This window comes from Sylvia atricapilla, chromosome 4, assembly GCF_009819655.1.
Source record: "Sylvia atricapilla isolate bSylAtr1 chromosome 4, bSylAtr1.pri, whole genome shotgun sequence".
Taxonomy (NCBI): Eukaryota; Metazoa; Chordata; class Aves; order Passeriformes; family Sylviidae; genus Sylvia; species Sylvia atricapilla.
In genome coordinates, this window is record NC_089143.1 from 8,352,736 (window position 1) to 8,379,022 (window position 26,287).

At 37.5% G+C, this 26,287-nt stretch overlaps 1 protein-coding gene and 1 long non-coding RNA gene across 2 annotated transcripts in view; one reads left to right on the forward strand and one right to left on the reverse strand.

The window, feature by feature from the left end:
• KCTD8 (potassium channel tetramerization domain containing 8) overlaps positions 1-26,287 on the forward strand; it is a 99,503-nt gene that overhangs the window by 12,247 nt on the left and 60,969 nt on the right. The gene's annotated exons all lie outside the window — the stretch shown is intronic.
• LOC136360103 (uncharacterized) overlaps positions 5,118-26,287 on the reverse strand; it is a 127,920-nt gene continuing 106,750 nt past the window's right edge. The window contains exon 2 of the long non-coding RNA XR_010743419.1: positions 5,118-5,330. This is a non-coding gene — a long non-coding RNA (uncharacterized lncRNA). The remainder of the gene's footprint in view (positions 5,331-26,287) is intronic.

Here is a 26,287-nt window from a genome sequence, read left to right on the forward strand (position 1 = left end):
TGTGGCAAAATGTTTTGTTTATAATTAATATTAATGATGAATGCCAGACTTTTTGTATTGTCACACAGGATGCATAAAGATACAAAGGAACTTGGAGTGGTTGCTTAGCTGCATTTTCTGAACACAGTAAAAATATTCTGAACATTGAGAAGATATCCTTTTTTAAAAAATATTTAATTTAAATATTTTTATACATGATTTTGGAATCAGGATTATCCTCTATCATCATAGTGAGACTACTAGCAAAATAGTTAACCTTTTTAATGCACCACGTAATGAATCACATTTGAGAATAGTATGAGACTAAAATTGACCTCCAAATCAATGCTTTCAATCTTGAATGTAATTTTCAGAAAATCCAGTCAAGTTCATTGTAAATTTCCATCTGCACTTTGAGTACCAGGCAAGCAGCAGGGATAGAAAACTTTGAATTTAGACTGCTGGTTTGGAAAATTTAGTTTTTCTTATCACCCCTGTGACTGGCAGTAAACCACACTTATTTCTTTCCTTCCTTATCCTGTGGTTATAGTGTAGGTTTAGCAATCCAGAAATTGGTATTTTATCGAAGTTCATCTTGGTGTCTAGCAGTGGTTAGCTCTCATTCATTAATTTGCTCAATTAAGTCAATTTGTAACAGTGAAAGCAATGCTAGTAAAAGCTATTTACTTTATTACCATGCAGTCATTTGATAATAATACTAGACAATTACTGCTGGTCCAGAGCCTGTTTCTGTGTTTCTATGATTCAGAGCCATAATTTCTATTCCAAAAGGTAGATGGTTTTAGACTTTGGATCAGGAAATTAAGTGTTAAATGTTACATGTAGTAGGCACATAATACTCAGCCTTCAACCTTCCTAATAGACTTAAAAGTTCTTTGATAAAAGGCAAAACATTTCCTCCATTAAGGAGGTGTTGGAACAGTCTGTGCAGTGATGCTGGGCATGTTGAGCATCCTTTGAGGCTTTCAGGACTTGTCTGGGTCAAGCCCTGGTAACCTGATCCAGCCTCATAACTGACTGTGCTTCTGAGCAGGAGGTTGGACTACTCCAGAGTTATCTTGTGGCTCTCTTTGATGTGATTTGCATTGACATTGACTATTTGAAAACACTTCTCAGAAAAGGAGAAGTGAACTGCTGCAGGTAAATTAAGTAGAAGCTGGAAAGCTATAAATTCTGATTGTTCTCAAAGTCAAAAACTTCAAAGCTTTAGCTTTATGTTGTCTTTTTACTTACATCAGTGTGTCCTATCAGAATGGAAACAACAGCTTCAGGACAAACTTTCTTATAGGACTTTCTGGCCCAAACTCAAGACCACAGGATGTTAAATAGGCACAGTTAAGAAAGTATATGAAAAAGTAATCAAACTGCATATTGGATCGCACTGGGGTTGTTGATCACATGTTGCTTGGAGAAAGAATTCTCAGAAATTTAGAAAATCACCACTGTTTAAAACTTTAATCATTTTTATTGTCATTCTTTAGAGAGATTCTGGTGCTATCTCTCATAAGGGTGACAGACTGCCTGGTATTTCTTTGGATTTCTTTCCATTTTGATGGTTTTAATCAGTGTTGAGTTCCTTTATTGTGACATATTTTTTGCTGCTGTTTTTCAGCCTCGGTATTTTTCCCCTAGCATAGCTTGAATCAATTTTTGTAGCAACTGCAAAAATGCTGAGGTGGATTATTTTGGTAGCCTTATTTTACTATTAAAAATAATAGTAAAGGAAATATGAAAATATGGAGTTACTTGTTAGCAATACACTGTGGAATGGATGCATAACATAAATAGAAGGTAGTTAATTATTGGGATATTTCAGCAATTTAAATTTTTTCCTTCTTGAAATTTTAATGTAAGAATAGAACATGAGGCACTAGTAACTAGGATTATAAAAAAATATTGGATATTCCTCTTGCTTTTCCCACATTACTGAAAAATTGCCTAAATGATGTAGCTGAAGGTTCTTTGTGCTGTTAAAAATTCCCTTACGACAACAATTAGAACAGAAATACTGCTTGCTTTGACTGACACCTAATAGATATAGATAGATACATGGTCATGTAGCAGCAGAATTAAGATCTTAAGTAAGTTCTCGTGTTACTTGTAGGTTATCAAAACAACATCAATGAAATTGTGTCAGTTACATGCCCAGAGTAATATGTTTCCTTCTCAAAAGTTATTCTTCTAGATGGGGCATATGTTGTTAAAGGCACAGTGTATTTCCATCACTAGTATTGTGATGGAAGGATTGGGCAGATTGGTACAGATACCCTTGTTATGAGCTCACCTACATCCACTTAGAGAACATCTGCATGTCTTGATGGTGTCAGCTGGTCTGTCCCTCCATGTCCACATTAAATATAAATCAAAACTCAAATGACATGGTATTAAAACCTCTTGGGCTTGTGTTGTGTGAACTTTCAGTCGTTGATGTAGCTTGTATTCTAAAGGGGCTTTTGTTCAGAATGAAACAGAATATCTGCACCTGCCAAACATAAAACTGTCGTGCTACAGTTCTGGAAAGGAGTCAATAACAGTGTCACCTCAAGTGTTTAAAATTCGTTATCATAATGGTGATAATATAGAGATTACTATGAGGTGTAGAAATACTAAATAATATAAAGGTGTTTGTAATCACTGGTCTTTATGAAGGCTCTGCAACTTTTGTAAATTTATCCTGTCTATGCTCCACTGGCTCGTGTCATGTGTACTTAACTTCATCTGTACAAAACTGGTCCAAGTGAAACAGGTCAAATCCTTTGCATGTTCATTGAGCAATTGTAGGTAATTTCACAGGACATAAAACAAAGGAAACTGGGACTGGATTGGAGAGGAACGTTTGGAAGGAAAGAAAATCTTCAGCTAGTACACAAAATGCCAAAATCCAAAAATTTCTGTTTTTCTGTTCTTGCAGATTGCTATGTTGCAATTCTTTCCATATAGCATGATTTAGAGACTCAAGTCTTGAAACTGTAAATTTGCAGTAAAATATGTGGCAATAAAGAAAAAGCTCTTTTCTACCAAGAGATTCCTACCATTAAATGCTGCACAATTTTAGTTTCACAGGGTTGCACCAAATGAGGCTACTGGGACTAAGGGCTCTGCTGAGTTTGTCTGACATGATGCACTACCATCTAATGGAATCCATTCCTGGCAGCCTCTCAGGTCAGGGATTTTCCTTAAAAGAGAGGGCTTCTGTGCTTTACCATAAAGTGGAATGATTAATGTTATCAATATCATGAGTGGGTATTCAAAATTGATGGAAGTCAATAGAATTTCATCGGCCTTTTTGTAAATGCTCTTTATCTTTTTTTTTTTCTCTTTCTGTTTTCCCTCTTTCTTTTGTTATATTGATTTTCCACGCTAGATGGCAGTGCCTTAGCACTAGTGCATGACAGGGGAATTGATTTAATTTATCCAGGGGGGAAGAAATCCTTCTGTTTCATGTTTCCTTCTACATGCGTAGCTTAAAGAATTGCAGGTGGGAGACTGGATTTTGATGAGCCACATATGGATGAGCCAAGAAAAATGCCAAATTTTTCCCCTTTTTGTTTGTTCAAATGGAAGACTATTCAAGCTGATTGATCCAGGCTTGCATTGGCTGGATCTGAGATGAACTGGGGCTGTCTTTCAGTGCTGTCCCCAAGGAGTTTCATGCATAGAAACTTCAAGTGAAAAGCTGTATTGAGTTAGAGCTGAGAGTGCAGCCAGACTCTGAGCAGATTGCCTCACAGTTTTGAGCCATATGTTGTCTATACTGAGAAGTCAGTGAGAGAAAACACAGCTTCCTTCTCTTTCCAAGAAAACCAGGTGCTGGAGGGGTGGTGGTGGAGAGCTGAGAGGTGCTGGGGTGCACCTAGATATTGCTGGTTTAGTGCTGGAATACTGCCTGGGCCCATAATTCCACCTATCAGCTGGGATGCAATCCTGGACTGCGTGTTAGTTGGAAGACTGAAAGTTTGCTGACTTCAATTATCTTAACTAAAAGGTTATTGAAATGAGGATTGAGGGGGCACCATGATAGAAACAAATGGGCTCTGGAAGAGTAAATGTGGCAGTAATAGGTGAAGGCTAAAAGCTGTAAGTTTGTAGTTGGAGTTCAATTTTAAATTGGGAAACAATATTTAAAATTTATGGATGCGGTGCTTGAAAACAGAAGGTTTTTAAAACAAGCATGTGACTCTATTGTTTGTATTTTCAAGCTTCTTGAAAGAAAACCTCCAGTTAATCCTCTGAAAAGAGGAGACAGGAGTTTTTAACACAATAAATACCAAGAGATTCTGTAGTGAAGACAAAAGTAATAGCTTTATCATGATCAGGAGAAATTAAATACCTTAAAATACAAGAGTAGGTGAAAAAAAAGAAGAGACCTGACATAGGCTTGATTGTCTGGGTGAGAAATAGCTGAAAGAAAGAAGGTATAAAAGCACCTGAAAAAAACCCAAAAAATAAGGCCAAGAGTTGTCGAAGACATTTCCTCTTTGTAAAATTTATGGAGAATATTCTCATTGTATGGTTTGTTCAAAAATAAGATGCTTCCAAGTTTCAGTCCAATTTATACTTCACAAAGGTAAATTTGATGCAATGCTTTCACCCTTTTCATTGGAGTTAAACATTTAAGAATCTGGAAGGCTCTTGCCTGAGGCTGGGGATGCATACATACTGCCATGAATAAATTTTCTTAAAGAAAATTTAACTTAACTTGGTGTCTCCTGGGACCTCACTGCATGCAGTTTCTGCCTTATTTATTCAGTTTTATTTTTTGCTACATCACTCCTGAATGAGCTGAATAAAACCAAATTGAAATACAGGAAAACAAATTTTCTCTTACTTTTTTACTGGATCTGTCATAGCTGAAATTTCATTAATACTGCTGGAAGGAAGGCAGGCCAAATAAATGTTTATCAGTTTTCTACTGCAGCATTCACAGAAAACGAGTATTTTTTCAAAATTCGCTGCTATTTGCTGTCACTTTTTGCATGTCACAGAAGGTGATAGTCCTGTCTATAATTTATTGCATAACTCTGCCAGAGCAGAAGATGCAGATGGCTAACTATAAAAATGCAATTCAGATTATATTTAATTGTTGTCTCAAGTTTGCCTGCTTTTCACTATTTGCATTTTGTTCTCACGCAGCTTCAAGTAAACTATGTATGTTTTTAGAAAATTATCTTTGTTGACATACTTCTCCTCTCTGGGAGGAGAAAGATGATTGATGGTGATGTTCACCAACGAGGTCGAAGAGGTGGCTACCTGTGTAGCCAATCTTGGCCTGTCTGTAAATTTGTATATATATGGAGTCAGAAAAATAAAGTAGAAGCTTTCCTGCTTGACTCCTGCTGCCTGCCTCGTCCTTTCGTGCTCCTAACAGCAGCCGCAGGTGTGACCCTCTGTCACATTTAATAGTACTGCTTAGACGATTCCTTGCTAGTTAGGGGAAGCCACAAATGGTTCTAAGTTGGAATTTGGTGTAGGAAAATGAGCCTCAGTCTTGGGGCAGTTATGTGGGAGGTAAAAGTTGCCAGTTCTTTAAATCAGAAAGAACAAATGACTGAATATAGACTTCCCTCCTCCCAGGTGAGTTTTCTAACTGCCAGGTTAAATTGTCAAGGGAGATACCTATTCATTTTGCAAGAGGAATTTTTTTCTTTCTGAATTTGAATATAAATATCTTCCTTCGGAGGTTTTCATAAAGCAGAAACTTGCCTTCCAATTAGGCTTCTTCACATCAGTAGAAAGAATGACGCAGATTTTTTGGAGAAAAAAGTATTTATATGGACAGTATCATGCAGAAATTTGAACTTGGGGATGTTACTTGTTGATTGTTTTTGTGCTTGGTTGGTTCTCTTTCATCTTATGGTGGATGGTAAAACTGGGATTTTCCCTTGGTACAAGGAGTTTCTGTCTTTCAGAGCACAAAGTTTCTGAGACTGGATTATAGAGGGTAGGGAGGCCCACTGAATACCTGTAGCCATTCTGTAGCCATTTTCCCCTTCTTTTTTTAAATCAGCCATGCCCAGCGCTTTGCAAAGCAGAAGGAAACCTCTTTTTTTGTTGTTCATGCAAGCTGAGAGAAGTTCACTCTAATAGAATATTTTTATCTTGCTTACATGTTCTGATTTAATCTGAAGAACAAATGAATGCCAGCATACTTTGAACCACCCAAATAATTTGTTTTTACTCATATTCATGATGTAATTGAAAGCAGGTTTGTCTTCCTGGATTTTGTAAGCATAGAATTACTCTTGTTTGTTAAATGTAAATGCCTCTGATTAAAACTTCTTTTTCCTAAAAAAAGTCATTGTGCTCTTCCAGGTTGTTTTCTTGGGTTTACTCTGGCTATGTTCCTGAAAAACAAACCCAAACAGGATACCAGCTCTGTCCAGTTTTGATAATCAGGCATTCATGAGGAAGACATTCAAGGTGTTCTCTTTAGCTGGTGCTGCTTATGGGTTTGTAGTGCTGCTTCCCTATGCCACTCTATTGTTGGCCTCCTTCTCATTCTAAAAATGTAACTTCACCACAGGAACAAGAGAGCTGCCACTCTTGCCAAATTAATGTTAGCACTTCTCATTGCAGCTTTTATGCCATCCTCTTGGTCAAGTTTTGTGGATTGCACTTGAATTACTCCAACCATTGCCTGGAAGATATCCTTCTGACTCACTGGACTTCAGAGAAGCATCTTAATCATAGATTCAATTTTGAATGGCTTTTCTTGTCAGATACTCTTGCAAAATGCTTCTTAAGTACTCCTGCTGTCTTCCTGATTTTTTTCCTCTCCCTTACTTAGACATATAAAGCTTCTTTTCTTCTGTTGCCATTACAGAATGATTTGCACTAGAAGTGACATTGATGAGCAGGGACACCTTTCACTCAAGTGGTTGCTCAAAGTCCCATCCAACCTGGTCTTGAACACTTCCAGGGGTGGGGCATCCACAACTTCTCTGGACAACCTCTTCAGTGCCTCACCATCCACACAGTGAAAAAATTCTCCTCAATGTCTCATTCCCATTTAAACCTACCCTCTTTTAATTTGAAGCCATCCCCCTTAGTCCTATTGTTACATGTTCTTGTAGAAAGTCCCTCTCCAGCTTTCCTGCAGGTCTCCTTGATGTACTGCAAGGTGCTATAAGGTTCCCTGGAGCCTTCTCTTCTCCAGGCTGAACAACCCAAACTTTCTCAGCATGTCGTTCTAGGAGAGGTGCTCCAGCCCTGTGATCAGCTTGGTTCTGGGCTTGTTCCAACAGGCAGTAAGGCCACTAGGACATCACTCCATGAGACACTTGAAAGGGCTTACTTTTCTTTATGTATTCTGAGTTAGATGCATGGACAAAACACAAGATACTCTCAAGCGGTCAAAACAACAAAAAACCCCTTTACTGGCAACTTAGAAAATCAGAGAACTTTGGCAAAAGCTTTAGAGCAATATTCAATCAACTTGAAACATACCACAAAACTTTAGATTAGCCCATTCAACTTAGCAAACTCCAAGCCCATCTGACTTCAGGTTTTTCAAAATTTTATTCAGAATTCTGAGAAGGCACAGTTAGGAAAAAAAAAAAAAAAAAGACAGAAAAGGTACAGAAAAGAACAAACATTAACTACCATTCATGATTGCAGTTGTGTTCAGCTGATAGAAATCCCAAGAGGGGGGAAGATCAAGATGTACGGAATGGTTTTCTGGGCTATGAATGCACATCGCTGCGTCATGTTGGTCATACTCTTCTTTAGAGGCTTATAAATTAATTCTTTATGCTTTCCACTGTAATGCTGTTTTTCTTTTACATTTCTTTTCTCAGTTTTGGGGGGTTTTGTGTTTGTTTTTGTTACTGGTATTTAAAAAAGCTTTGTTTCCTCATACAGTTTTTTCTGTCTGGAATACATTGTTCTACCAGCAGTTGAAGACTGTGGTATTTTTTATTTAGTCCACTCTGTCACATTCTATTCCATTTGTAACAGAGTTAAAAGAATACATCAGCTTTGGTTGTTTCTTAATTGTCTTTGTTTTCTCATTTCCATCGTGCCACACATATGGAGAACAGCTGGTTCCCTTGTTGGCATTCCTTAAGTGCAATGTTAACTTCTTATGGTCACATGCTGGTCAGAATAACTGCAAGTTCTTTGGGTGGCACAATAGAAACTAGAGATTTTTATTTTCTTTATAAAATGCTACACTTCATTCTTTTTCTTTCAGTTCATAGGATTTTTTAAAAATAGGGGCTGAAATACATAATTTCACTGTTTGTGTTTTCTTAATTTACTGCATTTATGAGTAAAATTCTGCAGCATACTCCAGATCATTTACTACTTTTGTTGGCTGCTGCTGATACAGATCCTCAGTCCAGCTAAAAACACCTGAGTTGTTTGCTAGAGAGGAGGTTCAGATGCAACTGGAGAAGTGAGAAACTTCTATAGCCTGCAGAGCTCTGTGACTACATTCTGCTGGGGGATCTACAACAGCAGCCAGATCAGCATTTTGCAGGCTGTCATTTCAACTGCCCTGGGTTGTTCACAGTCAGGACACTTGGTCTGCAGCTTGTGCAGGTCTCTCCCTGATGCATAAGGACACTTTCCCATCTAAAAAATCTAAAAGGAAGATTATGGGCAGCAAGATGCCTTGGGATGTCCAAGTTCCCACCAACTCAGCTCTCCAGTGAATGTTTTCCTGCTGCACAGGCAGATGTCTGCACCAAGTAGGTCTAGGCAAGTGTTTGGCCCAAGTTTCCCATACAGGCTGTGGCTACCATGGAAGTCTATGTGTAGGGGTCATTTTTGTTTATTTAGCAAATGCCCATTTCCTTCAGATGCTGAGCAGTTATGTCACTTTTTTAATATGGAGACACAAGGGTTGACACAGTATACTACTCAAAAGTTGGTGTGTGTGGTAAATTGTTGCTGGCCTTGCAGTGCACAAGTAATAAAGCTTTATGCATTTTTATTTCTTAAGGCAGACACGCATACAAAAAATAGGCAAATGATTAAATAACAGCTAATAAGATGTTGGAGTCTATGCTTTTGTCCATTTTTGTTTTATTTTTTGCAGGTTTTAAACTTTCTGCCTTATTTCAGAAAGTCACCAGGATTTATGTAAGTTTACTGTCTAATTATAGGAGCAAAGGTACTGAGGTAGATGTCCTTCCCACATGTCATAATATCTGTGCTAATATTGTTACATCATTATGTAGTAAATTTTCTTATCTTTAAAAAAGCTTCTAAGAAATGAAAGGGAAAATGGCCAATTTTACTCAGCTTGAAAGCTACTCTATTAAAAGAATTTTAAAAGCTATCCTAAAATTTAGCATCTATTGGCTGTTTCTATTACTTGTACTGTATCCTGTGGACTTGATTTTCCAGTTTTAGGTGTGTAATTTTAGCATTGCCTCATTGTCATTTTAGCTTTGTGAAATTTTATATTGAAGTGAGTGTTTATGGAAAATACTGTTCTCTACAAAGATGACAAGAGAATCATGAAGCATTAAAATTCAAGAGGAGTTGTCTGAGGGGGAAGGGAGCATCGTATTCAATCATGCTATTTCTTAAGAAGTCAACAACAAAAGACACAGGATATTTATCTGAAATGATCACAGCAGTGTATGCAGACAGAAGGCAAAAACAGATCGGGCATTTTAATTTAAATATCCAGAATGGCTGGTCCTGTGGAACATGTTTAACACTATTAAAATTATTCCTTTTCTTCCTTTGGAATCTTGTTACAGTTTAGGATGGTGCATGTTGGCAGTGGCTGTGTCGTTCCCCAATTCTCTATTTCTGACCTCTGGATGCAGTGGGTAGCCTGGGGTGAGCATGGGCAAAGCAGGCTGGTGTCCAAGGAGGGGTGGTGAGATACTTCTTAGACACAGAAAGTCAGGGCAGACGCAGAGGGTTGAAAACAAGAGCAGGGCAAGGTGAGAGAAAGCATTTTTTCTTTTCTAAATGGCTAAGAATGACTTAATTGATCAAGTGCTAATACAAAACCCAGAACACAGTGGAGTCACAAGCACATTCCTGTTGGACTTTGATGGACGTGTCTGATATTTATCATTTTAGGATCTTAGTGTACTCACTTTACTCTTTGACATTTAAAGTATCAGTGGAATTAATTCTTGTAAAATGAAACATCCACCCTAAAACATTCTCTTCCATTAGCTTTAATCTGTACCTTTTAGAACCAGTCACTATTAATTTACTGCATCAGAGAGACCAATTGTAAAATCTTTCAAAGCAGCTAGAGAAGATTTGTTTGACACAATGAAGAGACAAAACCCCGATTCCTGCATGTTCTTTCCAAATCACGTTATAGATTTTCTTCCGTTCTTAAACCACATATTATGTATTTTTCCTTCTTTTTGTTTGCATTTTAAAATCATTTAAGTTGGGGGTGGTGTTTATGTTTATTTGAAGCATTTGCCAAAAATCCTTAGGTAGGGGTTGTTGAATTTGTACTCTGAGTGTGTAATTCTCCTTCCCCTGACTGGAGGGTGGAAATTCTTTCTGAGTATAATTGTTCTTAGGGAAATAAATACTGAATTTATTATACTCATACCTCCTCACCTTACAAAAGATTTTGAATCTTCCTGAAACACTTAGTTCAGTGGTGAATTTGGCATTGCCAGGTTAATTTCAGGATCTTAAAGGTCTTTTCCAACCAGAATGATTAAGGGATTTTATGACATTGTTTCATTTTCTAGTTAATAAAAATGTATGAAAAGAAAAAGGAAAAAAACCCAATAAACTGCCTATTAAGTTTCCATAGTAACATGTATAGAATATTCACAAAAGTTTGAGTTTATTATGCTTCTGTTTTCTGGTATGAATAGATCAGTGTGGCATAATGAATTTTGCTTCAGTTTTACTGGGTTTTGACTCTTCATGGCAATACAGACAGCAATCAGTGTGACGTGCAGATGGAGGCAGTTTAACTTCTCCTTGTTACAGAAGTTTTATTCATCTCCTGCATTTAATTAATGGAAGAGCCTAGTGAAGAGAGCAGCAACCTTTACCTTCATGTTGTTACATGTTTCTTATGAAAAACATAGCTTAGTACGTAGGGTTTGAAAACCTATTTCTTTTCCTTTCTTAATATTGGTATTGTATGTCTTTGTGTTTAAAAATTGCTGGTGTTTCTTGCCCAGTTGATGATGTAAGGATGCTCCTTATTCTGTTCTCTGGAAGTGCAATCCCTCTAAAGCAGTAACTGGGCTGATACAATTCCTGCAAATAGAGCAGCCACAAACCCACACATTCATGGTTGCTTAAGTAGTTCTGCTGAGGAGGACTGTGAAGGATTAGCTCCAACTGAGGTCTGCCAGGAATCACTCTCACTGATTAATTTTTTTGCTGTAAATAGTATGTAAATTAATGGGATACAATAATAATTTTATTTCTGTGAGCTAAAATATAATTGATCATATCATTACAATGTGGCCTGCAAAGATTAGAGATTCTCAGGTCTTTCTAGTGTGGCTGTGTGGGAGGGAGTGATAGATATTCCTCTTATAAGAGGGTAGGTCTTCCTTTCTGCAGGTTAGTAGTGTATCAATTTTATATATAATCCTTTCATGTATCTCCTTTATATCTCCTTTTATAGGAAAGCAATCAATTATCATACAGAATTGGGGTGAGGTGGATTATTTCTCCTCTCAGTCCGCATTTAGGAACACATTCTGTATCTTAAGACCAAGGGTAAAGATAAAATAACAGATTTTCTCTAGTAACTCATTGAGAGACCTTTAGCTTTTTCTTTTACTGTTCTCTGTGTGCAACTTCCAGCTTTACTAGTTGGCTTGTAGGAAAGTAGGATGCAAGTGTGGGAGCAATGTTCCAGATTCTAAAGAGCCTATCTTCTGCATTAGTAAGTAAATGTACATCATCCTGTATCAATTTAAATGTACATCTGCATGAATTTAAGAACTATCACTTTGTTCCCTATCACTACTTTTGTTGGTTAGAAAACACTTTAAAATGTCCAGCTTTTGCTTTAGTCAATTTATTCTTTTTAAGTGCTGCTACTGCTACTGCTTCAGTTTACATAGGTCTTCTTCTGTTAAAAGAACAGATATTTTATGTGTTTTGGTTTGCTGGGATGCACAAGATGCAATTTTGTCATATGCTAGTTCTTGATTCCTCTGATCTTTAGTGGATTTATTTTCTGCATCTGATTCTGTTTAACTGTTCATTTTCTGAAGAAAGAGAGAATTGTATAGATTACATTTAATGAGTTTTTATTGTTGCTGTGGCTTTTACACTTTTTAGGATAACATTCATTATTTTCACATTTTAGGATAACATTCATTATTTTCACAAAGCCAAATCATGCAGACATTATTTTATCCAATTAGATAGTCATGTCTTTCACATGCCTTGTTTTCTTCAGATGAGAAATTTCTTGTCGTTAGTGCAGCAATCAGTTCACTTGGTAGTAGTATTACATTTCAGCCCATTACATTTCACACTGCTTTGATTCCTTCATGATCTTCTGGTCCTAGCTTATTAACTTGTCTGAACCCTCTATTGTTGTGAAGATTTTTCTTGATCTCTTCTGTTTCTGGGTGTTTTTTCTTGTGAATAAGCTGCTGTGTCTTCTTACCACCATGTTGCAATCATGATGCAGCCCTCACAGCCTAGAGATACAGGACAGTGTGGCCAGGTAAATGCCACACTTTTTATTTTTTTTATTTTTAATACAAAATTCACAGAATCACAGAATCATTTAATTAGTAGAAAGACCTCCAAGATCATTGAATCCAACCTTTGACTTTTTCAATGAGACCATGACACTAAGTGCCACATCCAGTCATTTCTTGAGCACCTGCAGGGATGGTGGCTCTGCCACATCCCTAAGCTGTCCATTCCAATCCTTAACAACCCCTTTTGTGAAATTTCTGTTGATGTCCAACCTGAGCCTCCTCTGGATCAGCCTGAGGCCGTGTCCTCTCATCCTATTGCTGGCTACCTGGAAGATGAGACCAATCTCTACAGCTTCGTTTCAGGTAGTTGTAGAGAATGATAAAAATAGCCTCCTTTTCTCCAAGCAAAAAACCCAGCTTCCATAGCTGCTCCTCACAAGCCTTGTGCTCCAGACCCTTCCCCAGCTCCGTTGCCCTTCTCTGGACACCCTCCAGCTCCACAATGTCCTTCTTGTAGTGAGGGGTCCAGAACTGGACACAGGATTTGAGGCTTCACCCGTGCTGGGCACAGGGGGACAGTCACTGCCCTGCTCCTGCTGGCCACACTATTACTGACACAGGCCAGGATGCCATCAGCCTTCTTGGCCACCTGGGCACAGCTGCCTCATGTTCAGCTGGTGTCACCAGCACTTCCAGCCCCATTCCTGACAAGCAGCTTTCCAGCCACTCTGCCCCCAGCCTGTAGCACTGCAGGGAGTTGTTGTGACTCAGGTGCAGGACCCAGCACTTCCCTGTCTATGAACTATTCTTTAATATGTGATTTTAGAAGCTACTTGAGTGGCATAGTCCAGATACTTTTTCATATTTCTTTAGATCCGCTGTTGTTTGTCATACTGTGCAGATGTTTTGACAGTCAGTCTTCACTGGGGATTTTTTGCATTATTTTTATAAGAATGTAAACCTATATTTGTTAAAAAAATGTAAGTTTGGTGTTGGGGAATACATTTAAGAATAACTTTTGGACGTCATATATATGTGTGTGTGTATGTGCATGTAAAAATATATGTATCTGACCTCAACACCTAAGATGAAAAAGAAGTTTGGGAGGAGAAATTCTGTGAATGGCAACAGAAGATCACTGACTGGCATTTTTTGGTTGTGCAGCAAAACTCCAATATGTTATAACACACAGGCTCTACTTTTGGTGTTGTGTTTATTCCATCAGCATATAACACTGACAGGTGCGACAGCTGACATTCTCATTAATCTCACTTTATTTTATGTAGAATTACAAGCAAATGTAGATAAGAGCTGCTGACTATGGCATTTCAGAAGTTTCTTTTTGCCTGTTCTGGTGCATAAACTGCTGAGCACTCTGTAGCTATAAAATCTCCTTACTCTTGGAAATTGCAAGAGATACTATAGGAACAATGCAGAAGACACTTAAAACCCAACAAACTTCCAAACAACTAAATACTGTAAAAAAAAATTCCTTACAATGTGATTGTCACAAACATCAAACATGAAACAAATATTTTTCGAATTTTGAGTGCAGTTTTGTTTTTCCTTGGGAAACAGTTTTCTATTTTGATTTTTTTTTTTTATTACACCAAATCCCTGGGTTTTTTAATCTCAAATGTTAACAGAAGGTAAGAGAAGCCATGATGAATGCCAGAGTGAACTATAGGTAAGACAAAGCTGAGAATAAAGAGCAGCAGAACACTCGCTGTCATTTATTACAACTTCCTAATTGACAATTATGTTAGTTATGAAAATCTTACAATAAGTACAATTTTGGGGTTTTTTTTTTTTCAAGATAATTCCTTGGCTATACAATTTGGAATAATCTTATAACTAAGCAGAATGGCCTGCTATACATGTCTGTTACATTTGGTTTTTAGTCTGTTATCAAATAATGTGCTTTTTGTCAAAAAGAGAGCCTCTCACCTTGGTGCATACTAAAAGGTGTGGAATGGTTATTTTGCCATTAGTGGTGTTGTAAGTCGAAGAAATAGCTGTCAGGCTTTTGCCCTTTTCTAGTGAAAACAGTCTTTCTTGTGTTCTAAGAATCTAAGAAAATGCTTATTATTGTTACTGATAGATATTTTAATAGAGATCTCTTTAAAAAAAAGTGGTAGGTTATAGAATCATAGAATAGTTTGAGTTGGAAAGGGTCTTCTAAAGGACATCTACTCCAACCCACCTGCAATGAGCAGGGGCATCTTCAACCAAATCGGGTTGCTCAGAGCCTGTCCAACCTGACCTGGAATGTTTCCAGAGGGCTGAGCATCCACCACCAAACACTGGGCAACCTGCTCCAGTGTTTCACCATCCTCATTGTAAAAAAAAATCTCTTTTATTTCTAATCTAATTAGACCCTTCTTCAGTGTAAAACAATTACCCTTGTCCTATTGCAGCAGATCCTCCTAAAAGTTTATCCATGACACCATAAGAAATCATGCAGTTTGACTTGGAATCTCAATGTAAGCTGAACAGAGACACAAGGGTTTCCCCAGGTATTTGGATTTTTTCAGTTTTTATGTGCTCATTTTTCTATTACTGGTAACTAAGAATCTTTAATCATACCATTAAAATGTGGCTTGAATAATTTGTTACTTTCATGCTTTTCATGATTTAATATTTGCTGCTCTGTGGATAATTTTGTCCCTTAGCTTAATATGAAATTACTTTAATTATGCCTTGAACTCTACTTTTTCCTTCTGCTTGATGCTGAAGATATCCTTTAGAAAGGGATGCTACAATTCTGACAAAAATTAAACGACAAATTGGGTACCTGCTGTGAGTGTTCAGAGAACTGCTCCCAGCTGTGATATTAATATTGCATTGTTTATCAGGAAGGTGACTTGCAGGGTTATTTCAAGTTAAAGGCCAGGGTTATCTCCCACTGAGATAACAGTAGGATATTTTTTTGTAGAAAATTACTGGTCTAATTATGTTTTTAATTCTGCCTTAGTCTATGGTAGCCATACAACTACATAAATGATTTCACATAATCTTTTTGGATCAAAATTGTCCTGGATTCAAATATATTTTTAAATTCTTACATAATAGCCTGTTGCCTTGTATTTGGATATTATTTTTACTGAACTTTATTGTAGTAATTCAAGAAAATTAGCTGCATAGAGTTCTTGAACATTTGAATGTTTTAAAAGCAAAGTATGCTTTTTCTGGTTGGTTAAAGAATGGTACTAATTACATCATTTTTTAGACATTAGTAATTTGAAGGGGAAGTTATTAATTTAGTATGTGTTAGAGTGAAATGAGCACTCTAGGTTGTAGTCTGTCAGAATTCTACATTTCCCAGGAGTAAATAAAAACATTAAAAGACTATTTAGTCGAATTAGCAGAAACTTCTGCAGCAGTCTTCAGTCATATTGTGTGTTTCATAGTGGTTCCCAAAGTTTGTAGTAAAAATCTTTCTAGATTCTATGATTGAAGCTAACAGATAGGCTGACAGCAATGTCTTTCATCAGAGACTATGAAAGTGCAATGGTATGAGAAGGTATATAAAAGTAATTAGTCTTATTTCTCTTGGTGAGTATTAGTAACAATATTTTCAGACCTGTTTAGTCCCTCACAGTTGAAGATTTTAATGCACCTTAAATACATGATTTAGTGCTCATATCATCTTCAGAAGATGTAAAATTGCCATTTCCTTTAAATAAAGTGTAATACAATCAGAGAATAAAATACAAACCTGCAAAGCATTTTTAAGGGCTACATTAAGCATGTGAGAAACTGGAAATGGTAGTGCTTTGCAGAATCAAACCACAGGTAAGGAATTATATTAATAAATTCAAGTGTTTGAAATAGGAAAAAAAAGGAAAGAATAAAAATAGTTTTAGTCTTTCCAGTGCAAACTAGTTCTCCATGCTGAGCTTTTGTAAAAAAAAATCAAAAACTAACAGTAGCAAAATAACAGGCTAAAGCAGCATCCATAGTACTGGGTAAAGTCATTATGAGGAGTGTTATCTTAGCTGAACAAGCAGCTAACACACTGAAGATTTCAAGCCCTGGAACCTCATTCAGTAAACAGCATATGGCAAACAGCATATCCCTTTGCTTGTAGCCACTGTTAGAGGTGATGTGTTGAATAAATGGGCTGAGCTCATCCAGATGCAGCCAGCTCTTGATTATCCAAGGATGAATCTTCCAGGCTCAGAGTTCAGTGTGTTGTTCATGTGGAGACACCAGAGCTGGCTCTGCCTGAGCTGGTCTCATTTCAGAAGCAGTGCAGGCATGCCCAGGCTGAGTGCACAGTATGTTCTTGACTGCTTGCAGAGTGCCAGCTGGGGGATTTCCCTGCTCCACAGCCATCAGCAGCAGTGCCCTTTGCCCACTGCACTTTTGCAGCATGTTCTTGTGACCAAGTTTTACATTTGTCTTGCATTATACCTGAGTTTGGGTTATCCAGGTTATCCAACACCTTCAGAGTCTGAGTGTGTATAATGAGGAACTGATGATTGCCTGCTGTTTTCTCTTGACATTTTTTATGTACCAATTTGCTAGGAAACTATATTAAAAGTAAGAATGAAATAAAAAATGCTAATTTCAAAGTTATAACTTATATGTGACTTTTAAATTAGGCTTACTGCTGTGTTTTAGTGACAGGATTCATTATCTCTTCTAGAGTAAAAAAAACATTCCTGCAACTATTTATTTAGATGTTTTGTTTGCCTTTGGCTTTTAGTACGTGGTGAATTTAAAGCGTTCCTGCAATGTAGTTCTTCTGCACAAAATTCATGACTGTCCACTTCAGAACTTTGCATGGAGTGGATGCACTCTGAAATAAATAGGAAGTAGTGTGAGATTTAAATTTTGTAGGGTTTTGTTCACCTATTTTTCACAACAAGTCTCCCATTATGTGATATTTCCACATCTACATTCAGAATTTAAAACTTCTCATCAGTCGTTTCCAATGTGGACCATAGCACGTGGTGCACTTAGGAGTGCCAATTGTACACATATATACAAATATGTAATTTTTGTCTGCAAACTATATTTAATACTAACAGAAGGCGTCATTGGCACTGTCAGACCAATTGATTTTCAACCACAAAACCCAGTCTGTGTCTTGTGAGCTGGCATTCTATTTATAGACTATAATAGACACAGTCATTTGGGAGTCGTCAATGGAAATCTGCTTATGAGAAGTATTTATCTTGTCATTACATGAAATTGTATATTTTACTAATATTATATAAGTTTTGTACTAGCTAAGGCCAACATCTCAAATGTTTAGCATGGCCATTTATGTTTGAGTTATAGCCCAGAATCTAAGATCTGACCAAGTTAATGGAAAAAACTTTACATTTTTTTTATTACTTTCATGATGGAAAGTGTGCCAAGACACTGCACAGGATGACTTTGCCTGCCGGGTTAAAGCTTTGGAATCTTTGGTACTCTTTCTGTGAAATGTCTATAATTGAATTCTTGGTCAATCAAAGTCATGATGTCTGTAATCATACGGTGCCATTTGTTCCATCCCTATCATCAACTGCCTCACAGAGAAATATGAAAGTCTAATATTACAATCAGTGAAATCATGTGAAGTACATATCTGAAAGGTTAAAATCTACATTTTCACTATTTCTGCTGGGGAGTAGCTGAGCAAGAAAAAAAAAATGAGAGCGAGCATTTTCAAAGGTAATCTTTTCCTCTGGCCTTTAGTTCCACACAATATGCTAAAATGATAGCTGCTTTTGAAATATCAAGCACATTTTTCTTTGAAAGATTTCCAACCTTTTTCATCTAATATGTAATATCAAGCTCCTGTTGAAATGGAAATGAGCTGGTATCAGTATTTTTGCTTATTAGTCCACCTGCACTTCAACTCACCTGCATATGTCCCTCTGGACTTGGTTATAATGTGCAAGCTGGTCTTTTTGTTACAAGGCCAGGGCATTTTCTTGTTAATATATGTAACTGTTCTTGTGATATATTCCCAGAGGCTTTGAAAAGCCTTCCTCTCTATCTTTGAGCCAAATGGAAAATGTAATACTTCCAGAAAAATTTCAAAAGCTTTGATGTTGCTAATAGCACCATAGGTAGGATTTGTTTTTGAAACATATGGCAATAAAGATAAGTAGGTGTTTCATATTTAAATCTTCAGTTTTCAGGATTCCTCATTAACAGCACGCAACCGCAAGTAAAGTTTTTGCCCTTATAGTGATCTATTTGCCTTTGATTTCCTTTTGTGATCCATTTTTTTTGCTTCCATTGTGATCTTTAGCAAATTACTGTATATAAAAAGGAGAATGGAGTGAAGAGACAGATACATTTTTGGGAGTACTTCCGTGGTAATTCTCACTCATACAACTGCTCAGATTTTGGACTTCAGACTCTTTGCTTCACAGAGAACATGCTCTGCTCATTTTCCCCATATTACCGTAGGCTGTTGGAGTTGTTACCTATTTTCACACTTGTTTCAAGCAACTTTAGTATAAATTAGAAATTCACTTTAGCTGTGTTTTCACAAAGATTGACTCTTGCTGAGTAGCACTGAGGTGTTGAATCATCCTCCTTCCCAGGCACAACCAGCTGCCTTTCATCTATGCCCATTTGTTTAATCTGTCTTTTCCATCCCTGTTTACAGTCTGTCAGCATTAGTGACTACTCTTCTAGCTTCAGCCTTTCCATTCCATGTGTCGTTGGTAAAACCTGTTTTGATATGTTTTGCACCTTCCTGTGCTCTTCCCTCCCATTAAGATCAATTTCCAAGCTCTGTCCTCAACACTACCCATCCAGCATGAGCATTTGCAACTTGTTGTTGCCTGTATTTGTCTCTGTGTTGTAAGATGGGATATTAGGTGTCTAATATGCAATTAAAATCCACACAAGCCAAGTGCTGCATTTGATCATTATGCAGCCACTTAAAACAAGACCAGACCGGCTAATTTCACTGTACACAAGATGTATTTGAGAGACCTAGGCATTCATCTCAAGTAATACCTCATCCTTTAGGAGCACCAAAATGCAGAAGCAGCTACGAGCCCATAAAGTTTGCGCATAACACACAAAAAGCAAAGGTGCAGCTCTCTGTCTCAGCAGTTATGTAGTGAGGGTTGGACTGTGTTCTTACTGATCATCTTCACCTTTTGGATACTTGCCCTAGCCAGACTGGTGAGCTCCACACCATGAAGATGTCACCAGAAGTGTACAGAACATGGCCAAGCTGATAGGAATAGGAAAAACAGGACAGAGAAAGAGGAAAGACAAGGCAGGGTTGAAATAAGTGCTCTAAGGACCCTGAACCATTTTCCCAGTCTTCGGGAGCATCCCAGATAAAATTAATGAAGAAGTAAATTTTATCAAAGGCCACCATCAATAGCAAGCCTTCCAAACAATGACTTTTGTTCTTTTTTTCTTGCACTTTCTCTCTGTACTCATATCTTTACCTTTAGTTGCAACTTCTCAAGCCTGCTACAGAGTTCTGCACAGATGACTTGATTTGCAATTGTCTGTTGTTTCTGTCTACTTAGGCGTGCAATAATCCTCTGCCTGCCAACAGCTGGTAAAGGGGGATGCATTCAACTCTGCTTATCCCTCCTGGCTCTGAAACTCTGTGGGCTGAAAACTGTATCTCTCACCAGTGTGTGGTTGGCAGAGGCCCCTTACTGAAAGAAAAGCATCTGGGACTAGGAGGGGACAACATTCTTGCTATGCTTGCCTTGAGTATTCCCACACTCAGCACAAATACAGAAGAATACAAATCATCTGGACAGTCTTTCATTCCTCTAAACCAGACTCTGTGAAGAAATTCCATTTCCTAAAATTCTTTCCCTGTGCTCCTAGATTCTTTGAAACTTGCAGTGCTCGTGCTGACAGGTTTCCTACAATCATGAGAATAAAACCTCCCCATCTCTCACCTGTCTCTTTTAGCCAGGATCTTGTCCACTGATGACACAGTGTCTCTGCAGCAGATCCATTGAGCTGTTTTACTAGAGCAACTTGATGATTAACCCACATGCAATGAGCTCAAACACAGGGTAATTTCATACCCTACACCACCACCGAGATGGTCAGCAATTGTACAATTACTCACAGCAGTAAAAAACATACATACCATGCATGTATAACTTCCCATTTCCTGCCTCTACTGCTTGGTCTATGAGGGTTCTGGCATAATCTCTAAATCCAGATTTTACTCTTGCATCTCTATTTGCATTATCTCCCTACAAGCTGTGTAAACGTTCATTCTATTCACCAAAATTGTAGTTTCTCTTGTACGAACACATTCCTTCTCCTTATATGAAATGCCCATCTCTACAACATGCACATGTAGCACAAATCTGTGATACATCTACCTCTCTCAACTGAGCAAGTTTTCTTGGAGACTGCAAGTCACCCTGTACTGCAAGCACATCAGCATTGTGTCTTTCTTGAGTAACAAGAGTAAGGAGAGTTGGGCTGTGAATGGGGGCTGCTTGGTGATGGAATAAAATCCCACACATTCAACAGAGACATAGGTGCAGTCTGTGTTGTTGTACTGCTGCCCAGAGATTGTCTTTGCCCAGCTGTGGGATCTGACAAGTCTTGTTGGCTGGTCTCCCTCAGCAGTTCTTTGTAAGGCACTTTAAACTGTCTACATCGTTTATCCAGCCTGACTGATGGTGTTAGCTTAAGTGAGTGAGAGTCCTAGCAAAGTCCTCAGATTCATTAGAAGTGATGGTCTGTTGCTGGATATGACAGGACCTGGTAACTTATTAGTCACACCAGACAAAGAGCAGAAACTGCTGAAGTAGTTGTTTGTGATCTTGACTCATTTCAAGTCTGCCACAGTCTGGGTGTTCATTTTTGAAAAACACAGAGGCATCAATACAGATTTGAGACAACAGCTTCTTGGCTAGCACCTCACGTGTCACAGAGTAATTGGTGGAGTGATTCACTCATTTAACAGTTTCTCCTGGATATACTTTGAAATGCATTTTTGGGGCATGGTGTAACAGCATTGCTCAACAACCATCTTTTCAAGAATATAGTGGCTTGATTTTTTCTTCTGAATAATTTTTCAAACAGTTTTTTTTTTTTTCTCCTCTCAGAAGAACATGTTTTGGTGGTAGATATGTGGTGGTCATTTCTAAGACTTGATTGGCGAAGGAGGGAAGTGAATATCCAGACTTGCTACAGGGGGAATGGCACAATCCAGCAGCATTTTGCAGTGGCACATCACAAGGATGGAGGTTGAAGTACTGCACAGAGGAAGTGCAGACCCATAACACGTGGCTGAAGGAATGGTCAGTGTTGCAGCATTCAGAGCTTCCTCAGAGCTCGGCAGTGGAAGCAGCAGTACCCTTATCAATGTGCTGGATTTGTGGAGCTGAAATACCTAGTCAATGAAAGAGGATGTAGACAGAAATCTATAGACAGAAAACTGGATACAATTTCATCTTACGTCTTGTTCTTCCATACATTGGGTGAAGTAAGTGCCTATAATGGCAAACATGGCTAGTTGAAATTATTTTGGTTTTTGGAACAATTAGTTTCAAAATTACTCTTGAATTCAGAGAAGTCTGAAATCAAATTCCATGATGCAGAAGCAGTTATATTGATTTGCTCAATGCATCTCAGGTATGCTGATCCAATTTCCAAGCACTCTGTTTCAGTGACTGGGGCAGCTCTTAATGCTGTGAGTGCTCGCTGCATGTTCTCAGGTCTGCTGCTTCCTTCTCCAAGGAGCAGTGCCACACTCCTGCTGGTTCTGCTCATTCTTCTGCAGGATTACACCTTTCCTTTCCAGAACCCCAGAGCTGTATTTGTGGAGTGGGACACGTCTTGATGAAGAAGCCAGCAGCAAACAAGCGTGATTTCTGGTAGTTAGTGGTATGAGCAAAATCACCTTCACAGGGAGGAGCTGTGTGTGATAGAATTTCTTCATGGGCCAGAAACAATATTTTGCATATGCAGTAATGGCATCTTGCCTGGATATTTATACCCCATATAATTTAAGTGGCCTTTTATGCATACATAAAAGTTTCTGCTGTCATTTCCATGAATATGTAGGAATCTGGTGTATTTTTCAAAGAGAAAATCAACAAGTCCAACATGACGACTATTACTATTGCCTCTTTCTTGCTTTTGTCAATATTAAGAATTTTCTTTAGCTTTCTTTCTTTAGTCATTGCATCTCTAGAAACCAAATTGACAGCCTGGCATGGCAAGTGCTGACTTAGGTTGCTGTACTTTGTCCTTTTTACTGTTCACTTACCCAGTTGCTGGCTATCAGCCTGTCTGGTTTTATGACCATATGTCATTTCTTTGCACTTGTGGCATTTTTGGCTCTGAAGAGAGAGATTGTTTGTGGTGGATAAATTTGCTGGTTACTAGTTGCCAGCCTGTTCTTGAAACTTCACAGTATTTTTATAAATTAATGAAAAATTTAGTGCTGTTAATATTAATGACACTGCTTTTTTCAGATGTGTGGCTAACACTAGTATGTTATTGCTACAGCTGAGCACATGCTCTGCATGAAAGTAGCACTGCAGAATTAAAAAAAGATACAAAATACATCTAGGGTAGTACACAGTGCTACTACCTTAAGTGTATCAAAACCAGTGATCCTTACAATAAATTATGCAGATGTCAAGTCTTGCCATTGCTGTTTCAAAACTACACCCTGTTTCCAAATAACAGTATTTTGGGAAGACACTGCACAATGCTTTGTTGAATTGTTGCTGCAGAAAGCTGATTATTCCACCTGGGAATCACATATTTATGAGTGTTTGGAAGTGCTCCAAAATAGTCAATGGCTTTTTCCTTTTAGAAGACTAAACTCAAGGTGCTTGGCTGATTTTACTTGCCTATATATGAAATGAGAGTCCTAGTTGGGAATAGCCAATGGTTTCTGTTTCCAAGAGGTGTTGTGGTTTGAAAACAAACCGAGTGAGAGGCTCCAATTCAGAAATACAATTTAATGAGAAGAAAAGGAAAAATAAAATAAAATAAAATAAATGCAATAATACAAAAATAAAAAAAAAAAAAAACTGACAGAGTCAGAATACTACCTGATCAGGGTGATGGAAGCAGTCCAGGTGAGGTGGTCTCCCTGAAGCTGTGATCCCATAAAATGATCTGGTTGCTCTGGTCCTCTGAGAATCCATTGGGTGACAGCTCCTTGTACTGTCCCAAATCCCAGCTTATATCCAGGTGAGAATGCTTGGCCCCTCCCTGTGGGCGGAGCATCTCACAATGGGATGATGAGTCATGGAGGAGGTCTTTGATGGCCCATTAAAGGGAGATAACTCCCGGAGGGAGTTATCTGTGAGTCATGCACAAGGCATTGATGGGCCATTGACTGGAGATGGTGATAGAATACATCCTAAACTACAACCCAGGACAGAGGTCTGGGTTTATTTTTTTTTATTTAATAAATAAAATGGTTCTTGTATGGAAAGTATGAGATACTTGGGAAAATTTGAAAAACGTCAGGGCTTAGATGACTCAAAATTTATTTTAACTCAAGGTTTAGAAAACTTGAATACCAAGGCTGCCCAATTCTATAGTAGCATCAGATTTGAGATGTAAGTTCTAGTGATAACAGTGTCACTAAAAAACAATTTTCTAAATTGTTTCAACAAGAGTTTCTGTTGCCTTCTTAAACTACGTTTTTGAAGATTTACTTTCCATTCTGTTTACTCAAATGCTGTATTGTTTTAGTACTGCTACAGCTCTCTTTTTCACTCAGAAGAAGTGACCTTTTATGCAGTGTTTTTCAAAATGTAAGTATGAACCAGCAGAATAGGGAGAGAAATAGTGAGTACAAAGGAAATCTAGAGTTCAAAGCTTTCACAGAATGCCTTAAGGTTCTCAAAGTCTTTCAAGTAGAAAAGTATGAGGAAAATTAATTACTTGCTGGTGACAAAACATAATTAAGAAATAATAATGCATAACACAATATACAAAATCTAAACAAAAGTCAAAATATATTATTAATATCTAAAATATTCTTCCAGAAGTAATTTTTCAACCACATCCCAATAATTTGTTTTTTTAGGTACAGATACAATTTTAATGAATTGAAATGAACATTTCCCAGTGAAAATTTATGTCTTTGGAGCTATAATATTATTGCATTTATATCACATTTCGCATAAGACCTTCTTCACTAGTAATTTCAAGCCATCTCCAGGAGAGAAATGAGAGCATGATGTCACATGGTCTGGAATATCCCTTTGGTCAGTTGGGGTTTCCTCTCCTGGCTGTCTCCTCCCAGCCTCCCATGCACACCCAGTCCCCTCACCAATGTGGCCATAGCAGAAAAGGCCTTGGCTCTGTGTAAGCCTTGCCCAGCAATAAAAAAAAAAAAAAAAAAAAAAAAAAAAAAAAAAAAAAATCTCTATGTTGTCAACCCTGTGTTCAGCACAAATACAAAGCACAGGTCTACACCAGTCGTTGTGAGGAAAATTAACTCCACTCCAGCCAAAACCATCAAAATCTATTTTAAGGTCATGACATGACCTTCTTTAGTGTTACCTTGATTTCAGCTGGGGCTAAGTTCATGCTCTCAAAATCAAACCTTCATCTGAATAAAACTGTAGTTTTTTAATAGGTTTGAAATGTTTTTAAAAGGTGGTATGAAGCTAATTATAATGTTGCAATACAAAACAAGCTGTTTAACCATTTATAAGAAACAGAGTTTGAAAGTATTAAAATAAAGGTCAGCTGGCAGAAGGTGTCATGTACTCTACTCAGTATAGTAGAGTATTAACCAAATGGCCTAAAAGCTTATGCTAGAAAAGAGAGAGTCATGAAAAATAGGTAAGATCAATGCCAAATAGCCAATATCCAGAAAGTTGTGTGGATTCTGATGGTCCTATAGCGTACTTCCTGTACTTGTATATAAAGGTGCAAAAATATTTGGTGGTTAGTATTTGAAATGTAGATGCTGGTACATCAAAGCATGGGGCCTGAAAATACATATCTGGATTATTTAAGAAATTTTGAAAACTATGTATTTTCCCTAGAATTTAATACATCTTGCCCAAAAGGACTTGACCAGGAAAAGGTAGACAATTTTGTTGACAAATGATAAAGCGATTCATTTTAAAGTCAGCATTAAACCTTACCTATCTAAAATACTTTTGAAGTAACTATTATTCACAGATCCTTTGTAATATCTTTATGACTTGATCATTAAATTTTAAAATATGATAATGTTTTGTGTCTAAAGCAGAGGAAACTTGGAGACACCAAAGAACATCACTTGGTTTCCTGAAAAAGAGCTGAGAAAATAATTCATAATTTATCTGCAAGATTTTATTTTTTTTTCTCTCTTTCCTGAATACTTCACATAGAACACTTCTCCAGTATTGAAGTTCAGGTGTTGATAATTGGGTTAGGTTTAAGTTTGTAATTTTGAGCCAGTACGCCTTTCTTTTGCTAACTGTTGTTGAATTTACAAATGCTTGACGTGTTTGGACTGATGGGATATTTTTGATCATTAGTTGTGACTCTCTACACTCCTCTTCTAGAATAAATAAGAATAAATAAGAATTTTTTTGTGGACATTAGCATCTCAGTCTTCAGTTGTCTGTAATTTCCTGTCTGGAGTTCTGAGGACCCCTGACACTGAAATTCTTTCATTGGAGAATTCTCATGTAAAATAGTATATTATCATTTCCTCTAAAAATGGAATACTATAAGGT